At 35.3% G+C, this 18,399-nt stretch overlaps 1 protein-coding gene across 1 annotated transcript in view; it reads left to right on the top strand.

The window, feature by feature from the left end:
• LOC140164283 (uncharacterized) overlaps positions 1–18,399 on the top strand; it is a 45,341-nt gene that overhangs the window by 150 nt on the left and 26,792 nt on the right. The gene's annotated exons all lie outside the window — the stretch shown is intronic.

The raw sequence follows: 18,399 nt of genomic DNA, 5'->3' as shown, positions 1-18,399 counted from the left end.
GTTTCCTGTTTACCGCCCGCGTCCAAAATTGAAAATCTCAAAATAATTAATTATTTTATTTTTATTTCTAATTTTCTCCTTTAAAATAACTTTCAACTACTTCTACTTGCCATTTTCTGACTTTAATAATATCAACAATGATGAATGAACAAAGAGTACAAAATCAAATATTGTTGTGAAATAATGAAATGCCTGCTCTAGTTAAAACCGAGTCAATAGTTGCTTGTAATAGGTCAAACTAAATTAAGAAAATAAAAGATAAATAATAATTTAAAAAAAAAAAAAAAAAATTTAAAAGTCACCTCGTCCCTTTTTCAAAAACTTTAACAGGAAACTAATAATCAAGTGCGAAGGGCCTTAGGGGCTGCATTTTCTTTGGAAGGGGGGGGTATGGGTCATGGCCTACTGTGGAGTCCTGGAATTTTTATGCCAAAAATTGGTGATTTGGACCCCAGAATAGATTATTTTTGCTGTTCAGTTTGCCAGTGGGTGAGCAAAGAGAGCCAGAAATTTTTTCAGCTCACAAGCCAAACTCCCACTTTTTATGTGCCCCCCACATTGTAGAACAGATTGACGAACCTGCAGTAAGTATTTTGCTTTATCTGCTGGACCATGTATGATGGTACATCGATGGAGTATACATCATACTTTAAGTCCGATGTAGGCCTATACTCCACTTCGCAACCGCGATTTCGCAGGCCAAGTAATTTGAGCTGAAATTTTATGAATTTCGTTCGCAGAGCAGGTTTCTTCGCTTTGCGGAGAGTTGGATTTGGTTCAACTTTGGGGGTAGGCCAGCGAAGTTTCTATATGAAAGCACAGAGCGGGCAACAATTCTTCGCGATACTCAGCGATATTTTGATGAAGTATACATGAATGCCTTCGCGCGAAGCTGCGAATTAATGTTTTCATCACAGCTTCTCGCAAAGTGGTGAAGTGGAGTATACATCGGACTTCAATTAAAGGTCTTCAGCTTTCAATAGGTGACCTTTCAAAATTCAAGCATTGTCACATTCAATCATACAAATGCTTTTGATAAATGGTAATTTTTATTTTAGTGGGCTGTCATTTGGAGGGGTGGGTCATGAATATACTGGGGGTCATAGAATTTTTAGACCAAAAATAGGGGGGGTTATAATTTTTTACACCAAAATTAGGGGGGTTATAGAATTCTTAACTTACGATCAAAATGTACGCACAATCTTTAGTACCATGATTCAAAATTTCTTTTACAATCAAAATTTAACGTGCACGTGCTTTGCACACTTTCTTTGCATTTAAGTTTTTGCGCGCTTCGCGCCTTAGTACCGGCAATGAATAATTTGTTGTCAGGGGGGGTCATAAAATTTTCGACCTGAGATGGGGATCGTAAAAAAATTTAGCCCGCGATAGGGGCCCGGGATAGGGGAGGTCATAAAAAGTTACTCCAGTCACCGACATACGAGGGGGTATCCAAAAGTTTTTGACATCACCCAGAAGCGAAGGAGCTATAGGGTAGGACTACCAATTATCGGACAATGCCAGTTATCGGACGATTACATGGTTTGGACCATGTGGAGTTGTTTCTTCAAGTCAACGTGAATTTATATCGCATCAAATGAAAGAATGGATACTTACTGCATTTAAATGGCTGCCTTGCAGCTGGTTCCGTTATTATTATTTCGCAAATACGAGCGTGAAGGGACTGAGTATGCCTCTTTATTATTAAAAACATGTTGCTTATGAGGTAGCGTAATTTGGCATGACCAATTTGTGTGGGTCTTGAGCTTTTCATAATTTACTAAAACTGATATATTTTTATTATTATGTTTGTAAAACTGTGTAGTTTCTGCAGCAACATCTGACATGACCGGTTGCTAACAACGCTCCGTTGAATGAAGTGTCCGATAATTGGCTTGTAAAATCTGCGCATGCCCAATTACCGGACACCCTCTGGCCTTCATATATAAACAGTTGCCAGCCAGCCGGCGCTGTATGTCAATTAACATGTTGCACTATGTTAGGTGTATTTTAGCTTATTTTAGCTTAGTTGAGAACGCAAATAGGGTTTGATGTTAAGTTTAAGTTATATTATATTGTTATGATTAAAATAGTTGATGCGCCTACAATGTATAGGCCTACATTGTACCTAAATGTGGTTTGCGGTGGGGAAAATGCCACCATGAAGTATCAGACAATGTCCAAATATAACCCACAATCATGAAGGAATAGACACAAACTTAACTGCATTTGGTTGAGTTGAAAAAATAGATGTGTGCCGTTAGTTTTGCGGGTGTCCGGTAACTGGCTGCGTAGTGTCCGATAATTGGCATAGGCGTCCGATAACTGGCAAGATGCCTCAATGTGGTTTTCAATCCATATATCTATAATGGCTTGTCTCATCAATTCAAATTTTATGTTACATTTAGGGCTGTCTTTGGTCATTACGTGGATGTCCTATAGTTGGGAAAATATTCTTCAGTTTTTTAAATATTGAGCAAATTGCTTAAGTGTCCGATAATTGGTAGTCCTACCCTATCGATGAGATTTTGTCAGTGTAATTACTGGTCCTTCTCTACATTATGGTCCAAAAATGGTCTCATAAGTATGTTTATTTTTTTTTACAGGTGGCGCTCAGTAGGCGATAACCTGTAAAATGGTGAAAATTGAGGCACGCAGCGATTTTCCTGCATTTGAAGGGTGCTCAGAAAATCTATATGAAATGGCTATCTAGTAATTGCTCACTGATGGCACTGTTGTTTTTGTAAAAGGAATTTCCAGTCTCATAAGAATGGTGAAATGCTTTCAAGAAAGTTCTTATCATGGTTATGCGCCTATGGCCACCTGTAAAGAGTAAACATACTTATGAGACCATTTTGATAGATAAGGACTCCTAATTACACTTTCTCATAAGAATCTTTACTTTCACTGTGGCGCTTATGGGCAGTAGGCGAAGTCTACATAGAATATTTCTTTAAAGGTGGCGCTTATATCTAAACTGTGATGGACGCCCACTCTTGGCTCATCTGTGAGGGACATGTGGCCAGTTTGGAAATTCCTTTTACAAAAAGCAACAGTGCCATATGATGAGCAATCATCACCATAGATAGCTTTCATTTCATCATAGACTTTCTGAGCATTGTAGGCCTAACCCTTCAAATGCAGGAACTTAATCACGCTGCGTGCCTCAATTTTCACCATTTTACAGGTTATGCGCCTACTGCCCATCTAGCGCCACCTGTAAAAAAAAAAAAAAGTAAACATACTTATGAGACCATTTTTGGACCATCATGTAGTGAAGGACCAGTAATTGCACTGACAAAATTTCATCGATATAGCTCCTTCGCTTCTTGGTGATGTCAAAAACTTTTGGATACCCCTCGTATTCATGACCTTCCGAAGAAAATGACATCCCCTCTATTGTACAAATTGGTCAGACATGTTTCTATTTTCTTTGTTGTATTTTTGATGCGATGGGTCTAGACTGATGCAATGAAATGTGACTAAATTGAAGTGAAAGTAATAAAGTATACCAGGCGGCGGATGACATGATCGAGCCGGCAACTCGTGAAACCGCCCGGCCATATTGCATTTTCCATATACTCGGTTAGTTTTGTGGGGTTCATTATCGAACCCCAACGGTTTTAGCTTGTATTTATATTATTTATCAACATAGGCCTATTTGTTTGTGATATTTCAAGCGTTTTAAAATTTCAAAATAATCCCATTCAATTACACGGTTGATTTATGAAAATTTACTGAATTTAGGGAATGCATGTCATACACCACCTAATTATACCATATGAAAATTTTTATTTTTATATGCTATTCATGGTAAATTTGAGAATTGCAAATTTAGAATGTATCTAGAAACATTTTTGACCTAGATATATTTTAACCCTAAAGTAACCGAACTGATAAACCTCACAAAAGCTCACTACACAAAGCATTTACAGTCGCAGGTATCCCACATGATGCAATATTTTATGTCATCATGCGAACAGTCATATGGGCACGAAAAGCTTGTGGCAAGGTACCCCATGCATGTGTCTGGCCCTCAAATGTCTGTAGTTCAAAAACTGCACTTGAGAAAATAAGTTTTCTTTTGTTCTTCTTTCTTCCTTTCCTTCGTCCTTCCCCCTTACCAAAAAGCACCATGTTCAGTTCAGTCTCTCCAACTGGAGAGTTTTATTTCAAGGCCAGCATATCACATTTAGTAGAGACTGTACAAAATGTGTGATTTTGTTTCTTATTTTAAGATTAATTAGTACATATTTTGCCAAATTTTATATCTTCGATTCATTGCATGATGTAGGAATTGTGCTATTGGCACCATGGTTAGGTTTACTGAGTTACTGATGTAAATCTACTTAAAGCCATAATGTGTGATTTGCTTCACAGCGACGTCCTCAATTTTACTCGGATTTCTACTTTTTGCATAATTATAATGCCCAGTGGTGTACTAAAATACAGCGTAAAAGACTAAGTCTGAAGTGCTTTAATAATTAACAGTAAAATTTTACTTTTTATATTAAAACCGGGTCGACCCGGTTTTATTCAGAGTTCATCAAGTATCATTGACTGCTTGCTAACATCTCCAGTGGATGTCAACTTATGTGTACACACATTGAACGTGATGCTCCGTGCAGTATTACATGTTGCGATCAGCGAGCGTAGTACACGCCATGTAGGCGCTGGAATGAAATTGCAATTTTCTTTGTTATATCTCATTTGTTTGGCTCAAAATTAAAAGGGGATAACGTGATCTGTGAAAACAAACATTTAAATAGGAATCTATTCTTTATGCAAATCACACATTATTGCTTTAAAAGTGTTGCTCTAAAATGTATATCTTCAATCAGTAATGAGTAAACATTTGCCGAAGAGTGCATTTTTTGTTTTAAAAATTCTGATGTCTTACAGTGAAAACTTAAATTTTGTGGATAATAAATACAAATCTATTTCTAATATTATAAATGATACAATATTAATTAGTATTACCATATTACTTTAATTCAATCAAGAATTAGATCTGAATTGAGTTCATCAGTAAACAAGTATGAACTTCTGGACTTTGAATCTTGCGCAATTTGTGCTCATAATACATGATACAGTATTGATGGATAACTATGGTGCATGAAGTTTCGCTTCTAATCATGTTCACAAAGGAAACAGGATTGGTTTTAATTGCTAAACAAGAACTGTCTGTAAAAAAGACAACGCCATGGATGAAGATCATGTTTCATAATTTTGCATTGACAAGGACTTGAAATGCTAGTAATTTTGTGTGTGTGGCGGGTGTGTGGCACAACTAACTGGGTGGGAAATATCGGTATTTATTGGTAAATACCACCAATGACATACTAGGAAATACTCAAGAATTTTCATGTTGAAAGCTGAATTTAAAAATGTGTTCTAAATAGGTCTACATTTAATTCAGACGTGTAACAAAGGGCTCAATGGAAATTACATCCACCAAGTTTCACAACAATCCAACAATCTATATTCAGACGACCTTAAGAAATAAGAATGTTTGCTGATAATCTATACTCAATTCACATCGGATCACCTTGACCTGACATTCAACATTTTTGCGCCTACACTAGAGTCCGAAGTTTACCGTTTTCTAAAATCCATTTTCCGTGTTGTAATCTGTGTTGTAAAATCTGTAAATCCGTGTCATGAATAAAGCTTAAAATGTATAAACAATGATATTAATGTCACAATAAAGTGTTCAATATCGTGATCAATATGCTCTGATTGGAATATTCTCACGATAATAGGCCGACTATTATGATGTTTGGAGGGATATAGGGGGTTCATGCCTTGGCAATATACCTTTATTTCGGTATTATTAAACCATGGACGTACTATTAGTACGTCCATGATTAAACAGTATTTTTATCATAAAAATTGAAATACACAACTCATAATTGCTTTTATGATTTTCTTCTGTTTTCCATAAAACGGAAAACTTCGGACTCTAGCTTACACCCATCATGTCCATAACTACCAACTCTTTCATTCATAACTTCTGTCTTTTTGCATTTTCTGTCTTTTGCCATTTACCAATATTTAGTACACTACAGTTAACATGTCTTCTTGCTGTGATACAGATAATGCACTACACATAGTCGCTTCAACAAAACCCATTGTGTGTATCACTAGGATCCACAACATGTTCATCTATTAAGACAGAGTTCTTTAACCCCAATACATTTGTACATTCATTGAATGACCTTAGAAAATTTAGTACAAAAACTCATACTCTGCAACTTGAGGTCAAATTTTGCACTATGAGTGTTATTATTATTATTATTATTTATTCTTTCTTTATTGAGGGTTATACTGCTTCAGTGACAAGCACTGCTTTTCAAGCAGGCCCTCATTGATACATGTTATATACTAGCAACAAAATATATTACGATACACACTATTTACAAAGTATCATACAGTATTTACAACGTATTTACAATATATTACAAATAAGTATAATGGTACCATCAACTACAAGATAATTATAAATACCATGATTCAAAATACAGAAATACAATAATTATATTTATATACAAAATCAAGCAAGTAAATGAATAAAATATAGAAAAAGACAGGCCTAAATTTCTTTAATTTTTGATTGAAATTGGCCTAAAGTCATATTTTGCATCTGAGCTCTTACTGTCGGTGGCAAAGAATTCCATGCATAGGCTGCCCTGACATGAAAAGTACGTTGACCTGAATTTGATTTAAATTTTGGTACAATCAATGTATTAGAAGTATGATTTCTAGTTATATGATTATGGTTATCATGAACAAAATCAAATTGAGAAGATAAGTATGATGGATATTCATTCTTTAAACATTTGAAAACAGTCATTAATAGAGTATTATGCCATCTTTGATCAAGTTTAACCCACTGCAATGTATTCATTAAATCATTAGTTGGTGTCCTTATATCTGCTGAGAGAATTATTCTACAGAATGTAGCTAGATTATTATGAAGTACCTGAAGCCTATTATGGTACTCTACACTAAAATTTGACCAGACCATGCTTCCATAATCAAAGTGGGGAATAACAAGAGCATTGGATAACATTACAGTGGTTTTGTATGGAAGGAAATATTTTATACGCTTTATTATGCCAGTTCTTTTGGAAATAGTTTTACTAACATTATCGACATGAGCTGACCAAGACAGCTTGCTATCAAATTTCACACCTAGATATTTAAACTCATCTACTCTTTCAATATCATTGTTGTTATATATTAAATGTACATTGTTGAACTGTTCAAGCATTTTGTTTGTACCAAAGATCATAAACTTAGTCTTTTCAACATTTAAAGTGAGTTTGTTTACTTTGAACCATTCAGCTACCCTACTTAGACATGACTCCATTTGAATTTTAAGATCAGATTCATTTTTAGCTTTACACATTAAAGAGGTATCATCTGCATACATTACAGTTTTACATTCAGACACAGCATTAGGTAAACAGTTAACAAAAATTATAAACAGTAAAGGACCTAAAATTGAGCCCTGAGGAATACCAATATCAATTGGCCTAAAGTCAGAAAAAGTTGAGTTAACATTAACAGTTTGTTCTCTGTTGTTTAAGTATGATTTAAACCATAATAATTCATCCCCACATACCCCATATTGTTTAAGTTTCCTAATCAGAATATCATGATTTACAGTATCAAATGCTTTCTTTAAGTCTATAAATAAAACGCCTGTAGCATAACCTGTATCCATATTCTTTAAAATGTAATCTTGAACATCTAGAAGGGTTGTTGTTGTGGAATGATTTGGATGAAATCCTGATTGAGCATTTGATAATAGTCCTACATTACTCATAATTATATTCATATAATTGATCATGAACAGCTCTTTCAATGATCTTTGATACAAGTGGTAATACAGAGATAGGTCTATAGTTACTAACATTAGTTTTATCACCCGATTTAAATATTGGAGTTACTTTAGCCTTCTTCCATGCATCAGGAAAAGTAGACCCATTCAAAGACAGGTTGCAAATATGAACAAGGCATTTTGAGATGAAAGGCGAGCCAACTTTAATAACCTTACATTGAATGGATCTAATCCTGATGATTTGCAATTTTGCATTTTACTTATTTGTTTAAGAACAAATTCATTAGATATTGCTCTAAAACTAAATTTGTTTACACTATCATTTTGATGAGAACATACAGTATTACAAGTGCATACATAATTATCATTGTTATTATTAAATTTGCTCCCAAGTTCATTACCTATAGAAGTGAAAAACTCATTGAACTCATTTGCCATATCCTTTTTATTACCTGAGTAATTACCATTCTTTTTAACAACTGCTGTAGGTATACTTGATGTTTTGTTTGGTATAATTTTCTTAATTGCTTTCCAAAGATTTTTACAATTATTTATGTTGTTATTTATAGCCTCGTTATAATAACTCTTTTTCAGTGAATATTTCATATTGTTTACTTTATTTCTAAGAGACTTTGCTTTACTCCAATCTTCAGCATTATTTGTCTTATGTGCTTTTGAAAAATAGTAGTCCCTATCTTTACTTAGTCTCAAAATTCACTGTTCACCCATTCAGGTAAACAACCTTTAACTTTCTTTTCCTTAAATGGTGCATGCTTGTCACAGGCAGCATTGAATGAAGACTGCCATTCATTAAGTGCTTCATTGACATCATTTATATTACATATTCTACCCCAATCAATATTTTTGATTGTATCAATATAATCTACTTCATTGAAGTTTTTGAAACACCTGGATCTTACAATTTTTGGTGGAAGTTTCAACTTATTACATTTTCTTACAGCATATATTAATGAATGATCACTAAGTTTAATTGAGGTTATTGAACTATGCCATTGGGATGAGGGCATTGTGGTCCATTGTGTATGATAAGCTTATGTGATTGTACTTGGCATTGAATTAGGTATGTATAGGCAATAACAATACTATAAAAGTGGAATATTTTGTGCTGCATTTATTTTCACATTTTCTGTGTTTCAAGCAACTACTGCGAAAATTAAATAGGTCAATGTAACAAAGCTTAGAATCACAAGTTAAAAAAACCCACAATGAATCAGTTCACAATCAGCAAAGCGTGAACAATTTTCACTTGCAGTAGTTTATAAAGCCACATTCCCAGTCTGCCAATCACATCTTCCCCACAGTGGTGGCACCAGGAATTGTTTTTGGGTGGGAGCATTGGGGGGGGCAAAATCTGCAAATTTTGCACAAAATTGCTGCAAAAAGTGGAAATTTACGTAATTTTGGGGGTTGTGCCTAAAAAGTGTGGGGGGAGCAAACTGTGGGGGAATGAAAAATATTTGGGGTGGAGACAATTATGAAAGTAATTAGTTTTTTCGTGATCAGCCACATGTCAGTACAATTGCTAAAATCAATACATCTTTGGCATACTTGGTTGCAAAGGTATCAGTTTTTGTCTAAAAACTGTCACAGGGGCATGAAACTTGGTGGGTACAGTCATCATTTAGAGCCAAATTTTTGGACAGTCATTGCAAGGTCATCTGAGGTCACTCAGAGGTCATCTGAAGTCAAATGACTCAAAACTTGTATGGGCATGACATGTACAGTCAACATTTAGAGCCCAATTTTTGGAAGGTCATTTTGGGGTCAGTAGGGGTCATCTGAGGTCAAATTTGTAAAAATTGTCGGATGGGCATGAGACTTGGTGGGTACAGTCACCATCAGCCAGGTAATTGTGCCCAGCCGAGACCCACCAAAATTTAGGGATCAAAGGTCAAATTCCAATATTGGTCCAATCAAGCTCAAATTGAACAGGCAAATCGCCATGGGTTGTTGCAGGTTCATTTACTTCTACCAAAAGTAATCGTAAAAGCAGGCGATCGCGAAAGCAGGCGAGACTCGTGGTTCGAGAACCGCCTTGTTATAAAGCCAACTTTCTTATGTATTTTACAAAAAGGATTTATTTGCTCCCTGTATTTGCCGCTGTCTCAATTTCCCAATTTGCGCCTTTGGGTGATTCTATCAGATCGCATCACATATGGAACAACGTACTTTAACAACCTTTACATAAGAGGAGTATTGACTTGGCTCACTTCAAATGCATATAGATTCACCTATCTATGCAAGTGATCAAAACCAATGGAATATAGCTGCAGATCAAATCAATATCTCTGTAGACACGGCAGATATGCAAGACTATTTTACTTTACTGGTGGGTGGGTACTTTAAAAATTCTTCTTTGGTGTGTAGGTACAATCTACAGCAAGCTCAGGCTATTTGATAAAAGGCACTTTATTTAAAGCCATATTGTAACATTTCCATATCAAAATTAGAATAGTATTTCTTTTCCAAATGCTTTCCTAAAGCTTAATGTCAGATATGTCCCCTTTTAATTTTGAGCCGAACAACCGAGGTAACCGATGCCGCCTATGTGTGTCACTCCGTCGGTTACGATACAGCATGGTCCTTTGATGTGTGTAACTGGGTTATGAACATATCATAGAAAATCTTGGATTTTGACAAAACTACAGCACCTAAAGTCTTGATATTTGCAGGGTATATTAGTTTAATAATGTACATTACAATCATGTTCAAAAACAGAATTTTGAAAAATATTGAGGTCATCCTCCTTTGCAAATGTTACAATAATGGCTTTAATGTCCCACATGACCCATGGACATCGCCATACCAAGACCACCAAATGATCAGTTGATGCATACCACAATGCTAAAAGATGGGAACTAATTTTCAGGCAAATATCATCAAAATGTATTACAGCTAAATTTTTACATGTTGGGAGATTCTGAATTGTTTATTATATTTTCATAAAATTTGAAAGTAGTTACCAATGGGAAAAAGTTATCAACGGAACCTCTTACAATAACACTACAATTTAAAGTTGCAAAAAATGACAAATTTGGCTTAAAAATGTGGACATGCATGCCGCCTAGCCTTTGCATTGAAATAGACAGGATTACCCGCTGTGCCAAAGGTCACTATCCTGTCTAGAAACTGTAATGTCAGTGCCCATTTGGGCATTAAATAAAGTGCCTTTAAGCTCTTTTATAAACTACAACCTTGGCAGAAATTCGTTGCCACACCTGCACGTTCTGGTGTTAAAAGCACGCAATCGGAGCCAAATATGTGATAGTTCTGTATTATTTTGTATAATAGTTGCAAATGTACATGCAGCTTACACTCGCCCCTTCCCCACCCCCCATTTTTCCAATGTTGGGAGACTGTGATGTAGAAATGATGACGATTTTGTCCAAATCAACATTGCAATAGGGGAGCGGGAAGGATGTTAACCAATTAAAGCCTTAATGTACGATCTTTTAAATTTTAGATTTTTCTTTTTTCTTCTAAAATGATAATATGCAATCATTATGAAAGTTCCCAATACATTTGGACGCTGAAAAACATTGGGAATTTGCAAAAAACAACATCATAAACTTCACCTCTATCACTCGAAACATATCGCACTATTTGGATCAGGAGACAGCGAAAAGCGGCCTCAGAGTTAGTCTCCCACGTGGCCAGTTTGAGTTACGCCCTCCACATGTGGAGGGAGCGTAATAAGCTAGTTTTGTACGAGACTACGGTTTATGATAAGGTTTACATATAAAGTCATAATCTAAAAAATTATGACTTTATGTCGGACCAACAGAATCGTCCCGCTTTACTACAAATAGGACGAATTTCACAGTTTGCTCATAGATTTAAGTTATAACATGTGTAAGTATTACAAATATGCCAAAAATCGGTTTTGAAAAAATAAAGGTAAATTCTGAAAAAAGGTCGTACATTATGACTTTAACGCTCAGGTGTGGCAACCTTTTCCGCCAAGGTTGTCTGAGCCGAATGCAAAATATTTCATCTAAATTTCGTTTTTGTCTCATAACTCAAAAAACGGAATGTCGTATGAGCTTCATGTTGCACACGATTTGGGAGTAGATAACATTCTTTTGATTCATAATAAAAATTTTGACAAAGAACTTGGTTTATTTAGGGAGTGGTCACTGAAATCACCCTTTATGCTAAATTACACACATTTCGTAATTAGGCCTCTAAACTGCATGATTTTCTGTTAAATATCAGTAATAGAAAATCGTATCAAGTTGCTGCTACACACAGGTTTTTAGTGGATCATGTCTGTTTTATCCATGTTACAATTAAGCGTAGATAACTTTTTTCATATCATTTTCACACGGATCAGCCTATGTATATTATTAAGATGCCAAAATAATGCAAAATGTGTCAAAAAACTTCTCAATAGCCATTACATGCTGTCTACTGAAGATAGTACACCGAAAATTTTATCATTTTTGAATGATGATGAAATAGCGTGAAGTTTAACTATTAGGCCAACAATAATAATGAAGGATTAAAAGAGGAAAAATATTAATTTTAACAAAACTAACAAAGGATTCGAACCCGTAGCGTGTAGATTACAAATCGGCGCCTTTACCGCCGAGCCACGTAGAAGTGAATGAATTTTGTAGCCATTTTTAATATATTAATGTTAGTTTAAAATTATGCAAAGCAAGTAGAAAATTGACCTGAAACGTTCCAAATACACATAATTTCATCGATTTACAACGATTATATATGTTGGCAATGTATTTAGGGTTATAAGAATAAACTTGGAATTTTGATTCACGCACTTTCCGCACGTTGGACAAATTTTAAATAAAGAAAATAATCTAAATTTCTTTTAATTTGTTTGTGTCGACCGTCGACCGTTAAACCATCAACCTCATCTCCATATGTGCAATAGGTTACTGATCTTAAATGCATTTGTATGACATGTTCATTCTACTATGAGGTTATATCATCTCTATATTAGGTGAAACCAACCGGAACGGCATAACAATTGAAATTGTAGGTGAATGAGAATTAAATCACCTGTTTTAGTGTACATATAGGCCTAAGCATTGCATAATTTTAAATTAGCATTAATACATGAGAAATGCTCACGTAATCATCGACTTCTTCGTAGCTCAGCGTTTAAGTCGTCGCCTTGTAATCTATAGATCAGTGAAGTCAGGGGTTCGAATCCGTCTGATGACTTTGTTATGATTATAATTTGCCTCTTCTGATCCTTGCTATTATTATTATTAGGGCTAATACTTAAACTTTATGCTATTTCGTCATCATTAAAATAGGTTTAAAATTTTTCGTGTACTATCTTCAGTAGACAGCATGTTATGGCGATTGATGTTTTTTTCACATATTTTGCATTATTTTGGCATCTTTATAATTAATAGGATACATAGACCAAGCCATGTAAAAATTACATGCAAATAGTTATATTCAGTATAGAGTACATAAACAGGCTAAGACTTTGTGAAAATTGCATGTGAATCCGACATTCCGTTCTAAAGATATGAACGAAAACGTAATTTCAGATGATTTTTTTACATTTCATTCAGACAACCTTGGCGGAAATTGCTGCCACACCTGCACGCTCTGGTGTTAAAAGCACGCAATCGGAGCCAAATATGTGATAGTTCCGTATTATTTTGTATAATAGTTGCAAATGTACATGCAGCTTACACTCGCCCCTTCCCCACCCCCCCCCCCATTTTTCAATGTTGGGAGACTGTGATGTAGAAATGATGACGATTTTGTCCAAATCAACATTGCAATAGGGGAGCGGGGAAGGATGTTGGCCAATTAACGCTCAGGTGTGGCAACCTTTTCCGCCAAGGTTGTAGCCTAATCTTACTGGTCAATGCTGTAGGGTGTGTGTGCTTTTATTTAAGATTATTAATTGTGGACAAATACATGAGAAATGACTGTGTAACAGTGGACACAACAGAACCACGGTTGTCCAGGCTTGCTTGTGTGGTGCTTCAATAGTATGCATAAAAAGGCATCATAAGCAACATCCGCTGTTGGAGATGTGTAGCCTGCATTTGGATAGGGAAAACTTTCAGGGTCCATATAGTCAAATGCAGCAAACCTTAGACGAGCGCGACTACCGTGATGTTGCAAATTCGGCGCTAACAACGCGTACGGCGCACAGTTCATTCATAAATTTCCACTCAGCAACAACATATCGCCTTAGCAGCCAATCAGAGACAAGTGCGTGCAACGCAGTAAATACGCGATGTATCCTTACAATACGCGCTCGTCAAAGGTTTACTGCATTTTAGTATAGTAAGGAAATAAAACTCAAACATGACTTTCGCATGATGAAAATGAAAACCTTTCAATCTGTCACATATGTGTGCATTTATGTCCTGGCATAAGTGTGCTTTTGTCATAATTTTGGAATAATAACAGACCTAAATCAGGGCTGTCAACTCTCACGCATTGGCCGTGAGTGTCACGCATTCGGTCACGGTCTCACGCCAAGGTAGTAAAATCTCACGCCTAGGTAGTAAATCTCACGCCTAGGTAGTAAATCTCACTCAAAGAGCTGAAAAATTTAGTAAAATCTCACGCATCGTCATGAATAATTTGTTGTTCAGACCCCCCCGCTTTTCACATTCCCACCACTGTGGCTCAAGTAATCATGGTTCAAAATGAACATGGGAGCCTGTAAATCCTGGTACGCCTCTGTCTCACTCCAAGCAATTCCAAAAAGTTGACAGCCCTGCCTAAATCCCGATATTTTTTCACAATGATGGTCTGTATTTGCCTGCATAATTTGTGAAATGGTGTGATAATGTGCATAGCAATAGCAATGTACCGTTGAATAACAGCTCTTGTAGCTTCTTGTCTCTTTCTATTTGCAGACAGAACAACTTGACCTTTCACAAAATGTATCAATTCACTCTGTTCAATATTGACGCTTTCTTTCTTTTGTACAGTGATCACTATAACCTCCTGAGTATGTTTAAGCTGAAAGCCTGGTGCTGAAAGTGCATGAATAATGATATAATTGTATATTTGACCATTTTATAGCTATAAGTCAAAAAAAAAAGTTGTTTGTTTGTCCTCCAGTTTAAGGCCTGACCAATTTTTTTTCCAAGTTTTTTTATTTTTTTAAATAAATAAAAAATGCAATCATAGTCTATTATTATTATTAATGACTTCAAAATACATTGGATTTATATCCATTTTGAAATCATTAAAAGACAATGACATGAACACAAACTATAACTTTGCATATTAAAGAAACAAAATGTTTTTGTTTTTTTTAAGTCACCACGAATGATTGTAGCTTTTAGCTCTAGCTAGGTCCAGGAATACGCCAAATCCGGAAAAAAAACCCACCCTCACCTCCTCTTTCAAAGCTGTGGAGGACAAACAAACAATTTTTTTTTGGCCTAATGTATGATTTCCATCAAATTTTAATTTGTTATTTTTTACCAAAAATGATGAAATAACATAGGTCTAAGTAATGACTGTCAGGAACATATTGAAATTTGGCGTTACAAATTGTTGTCGCTTTCAAGCATTCACACAAAAAGAACATGTTAATGTTCGTTGTAAATGTGACTAATTCCTTATGGTATTACTGACATTTATACAGCGTGATACTGGTAGTCTACAGTATTTTTGTTAATGATAATCATTGGATTGTCATCTCCACTTGTTTTAAAATAAAGAAAATAATAGATAATTAATAATTAAAAGTCGCCTCATCCCTTGTTTTCAACCATGAAACAGGAAACTAAGACTCAATTGTGAAGGGCCTTAATCCCCGACATTGCTCTTATGAACTCCCATCCACCTGGTACCATCTTCTTTTGTTGTCATTGCTTTATAGTCCCATCTTCTTTTGTTGTCATAGATAGCCCACCCAGCCTGTATAACTGTACCATTACTTATGTATAAAATCAAACATAGTTGTAAAATAATTAAATGCATGTTCCTAGTCAAAACAGGTTGATGTAGGATGCGACCACTTGTTTTAAAATAAAGAAAATAATAGATAATTAATAATAGGCATGTCCACTAAAAATTGAAGTACTTTTAAATTGATTCAGACCTAACTTATTGGCTGGGAATTGATGAAAGAAACATTTTGGCGTTTAAATAATCTTAATCGGACGTTTCATTCCAGAGATATGGCCTTTTGAGTGTTACGGTTTTATATAGGGCTGCTAGAACATGTTAAAAGTTAAAGTCCAAAAGGATTACTAACAGAAAGTGCAATTTTAAGGTACTTTTTCTTAATGTATTTATTAACTACGCGTTATCTGGAACATTATATTTGCTTATAACAACATGAAAATAAGATCATCCTAAAAATTTAATCGATTTTGTTGACATACAACAAAAAATATAAGACCTCAAAACCCATGGTTTGTTTGGTGAAACCGCAAGCATGATCATAGATGGCCGCCATGGAAAATATCTCCATAGAGGAGATGAACAATAAGTGCATTATTTCAAATGAATGGCGGTAGTCTTAAACATTGTTCAATCTTTTACGGTCAGCACATTTTATCTTCAAAAATTATTATATTTCATCATGGCATAAGTTTGGTAATATTAATCACTACCAATTTTGAGAAATTTGCTCCAACTCAAAGGTTATCTTTAATACATTGAGCAATACACTGTGTGTGCATGGAAGCCATGATGGATAGCATATGAAATGGACATGGTAGTGAGAAGTGCATGATTTGAGATGGGCATGGTAGGCTTAAACATTCTTAAATTTCTTAACATCCTGTACATTTTGTCTTCAAAAATAGTTACATTTTATGACTATGTAAGTTTGCTTGTCTGATTCACTCCAAATTCGGAAATAATTGCGTTTGAACACCTGATGCACGGAATGGTGTCACTTCAACCTGTTGTAGTTCTCATCTCATTAAATTTTTCATTAAAAAAGTTGATCTCTGCATGGAGGAAGGGTCCTCTCTATTTACTGACCAATCAGGAAAAAGTTTGGTTAATGTTTTCCGGTGGAATCAGGAATTTCTTGAAACACCCTGATATAGGCCTACATTTGGATCAAAAAACAAGTATGTACGCCATTTAACAGGCCTGGGATTTCTTGTATCGATCAGTTTCTCCATAGACAATACGTGTGTGAGTGCACGCACACAGTAAATGAAAAATCGTTCTAGTGGAAACTGTATGGACAGTGGGCATCCCTATTAATAATTAAAAGTCGCCTCATCCCTTGTTTTCAACCATGAAACAGGAAACTAAGACTCAATTGTGAAGTGCCTTAATCCCCGACATTGCTCTTAAGCGCTCCACAGACTCCGAGTATTGTACGTACAATATTGTATGTACAATATGTACGTTATTTAATCTATTGCCATTCCATTTCCAGTAATGTTTAAGTTCTAACGAATGTTTGATGACGAAAAATCGATAATATGTTACATGTAATATCTAGTAGAAATATATTATCGATTTTACGTCATCAAACATTCGTTAGAACTTAAACATTACTGGAAATAGAATGGCAATAGATTAAATAACGTATATATTGTGCATACAATATTTCACGTACCGCACAATAAAAAGTTTGAATACTGCTTTATGAACTCCCATCCACCTGGTTACCGTCTTCTTTTGTTGTCATTGCTTTAAATAGTCCCATCTTCTTTTGTTGTCATAGATAGCCCACCCAGCCTGCAGTGTGGGTATGGCCTCCAAATAATGATTTTATTTAATGATAAATGAACTGCCTTCAAATGATCAATAGCATTATTTATAATATCTTGTGAATATAAATTAAGTGGTGTTAATTCCTTCCTCATATTGGGAACACACAATTTGTGTTTTTTAATTATTTTCACGACTTTGTTTCATCATTCATGTTAACAATTTGGTATCTTGCAAACTCTTTCTTGACGTCACAATTTAGTACAAACAGGGATGTGAGCTACTCTCACATCCCTGGTACAAATGAAACATAAGTTTCCAGTCATGCCTGTTGTAGTTTGAGTTGAACATGCAACCAATAGAGGGCCTCCTACAAATATTATCAATTCAGCCCTGAATTCAGCCAGACAAGCCAGACCCAGATCCAGACCACAGCAGACTGCAAATCAGGGAAGTATGCACCAAATCGGTTCCTTTGACCATGGTCATAGGTTTGCTTAATAAATATTTGTGAAGCTATAAAGGGTGGGTTCCCGGGGGTGGGTTAGGTTAGCACTGGTTTTAATGTACAGTCCCATAATATAACTCATGATTCAGGGGGGGAAGGAGGGTGTATGAACAACTGGCAACTCTACATGGCCTAATCAATAATCATGATCAGAAGTTTGCCAGGCCTGGATTTTAATGACATCGCTAAATAAAAATTCCTTTAAAAAAGGAAACGGACAATTAAAGGAAATTTGCATGTGATATACGAAATAGCTGCTTGGTTGCAGTTTTCTTCTTTGAATTGTAAACAATAGTAAACAATGAAAGATCATAAAATACAAGGCATATCTATTGCAGTGGAAAAGGTGTAAAATTGTGTTGCGTGGAATACAAAATAATAATTT

The sequence above is a fragment of the Amphiura filiformis genome, chromosome 11 (genome assembly GCF_039555335.1).
Source record: "Amphiura filiformis chromosome 11, Afil_fr2py, whole genome shotgun sequence".
NCBI classification, from domain to species: Eukaryota; Metazoa; Echinodermata; class Ophiuroidea; order Amphilepidida; family Amphiuridae; genus Amphiura; species Amphiura filiformis.
This window is presented reverse-complemented; position numbering and strand designations above follow the sequence as displayed.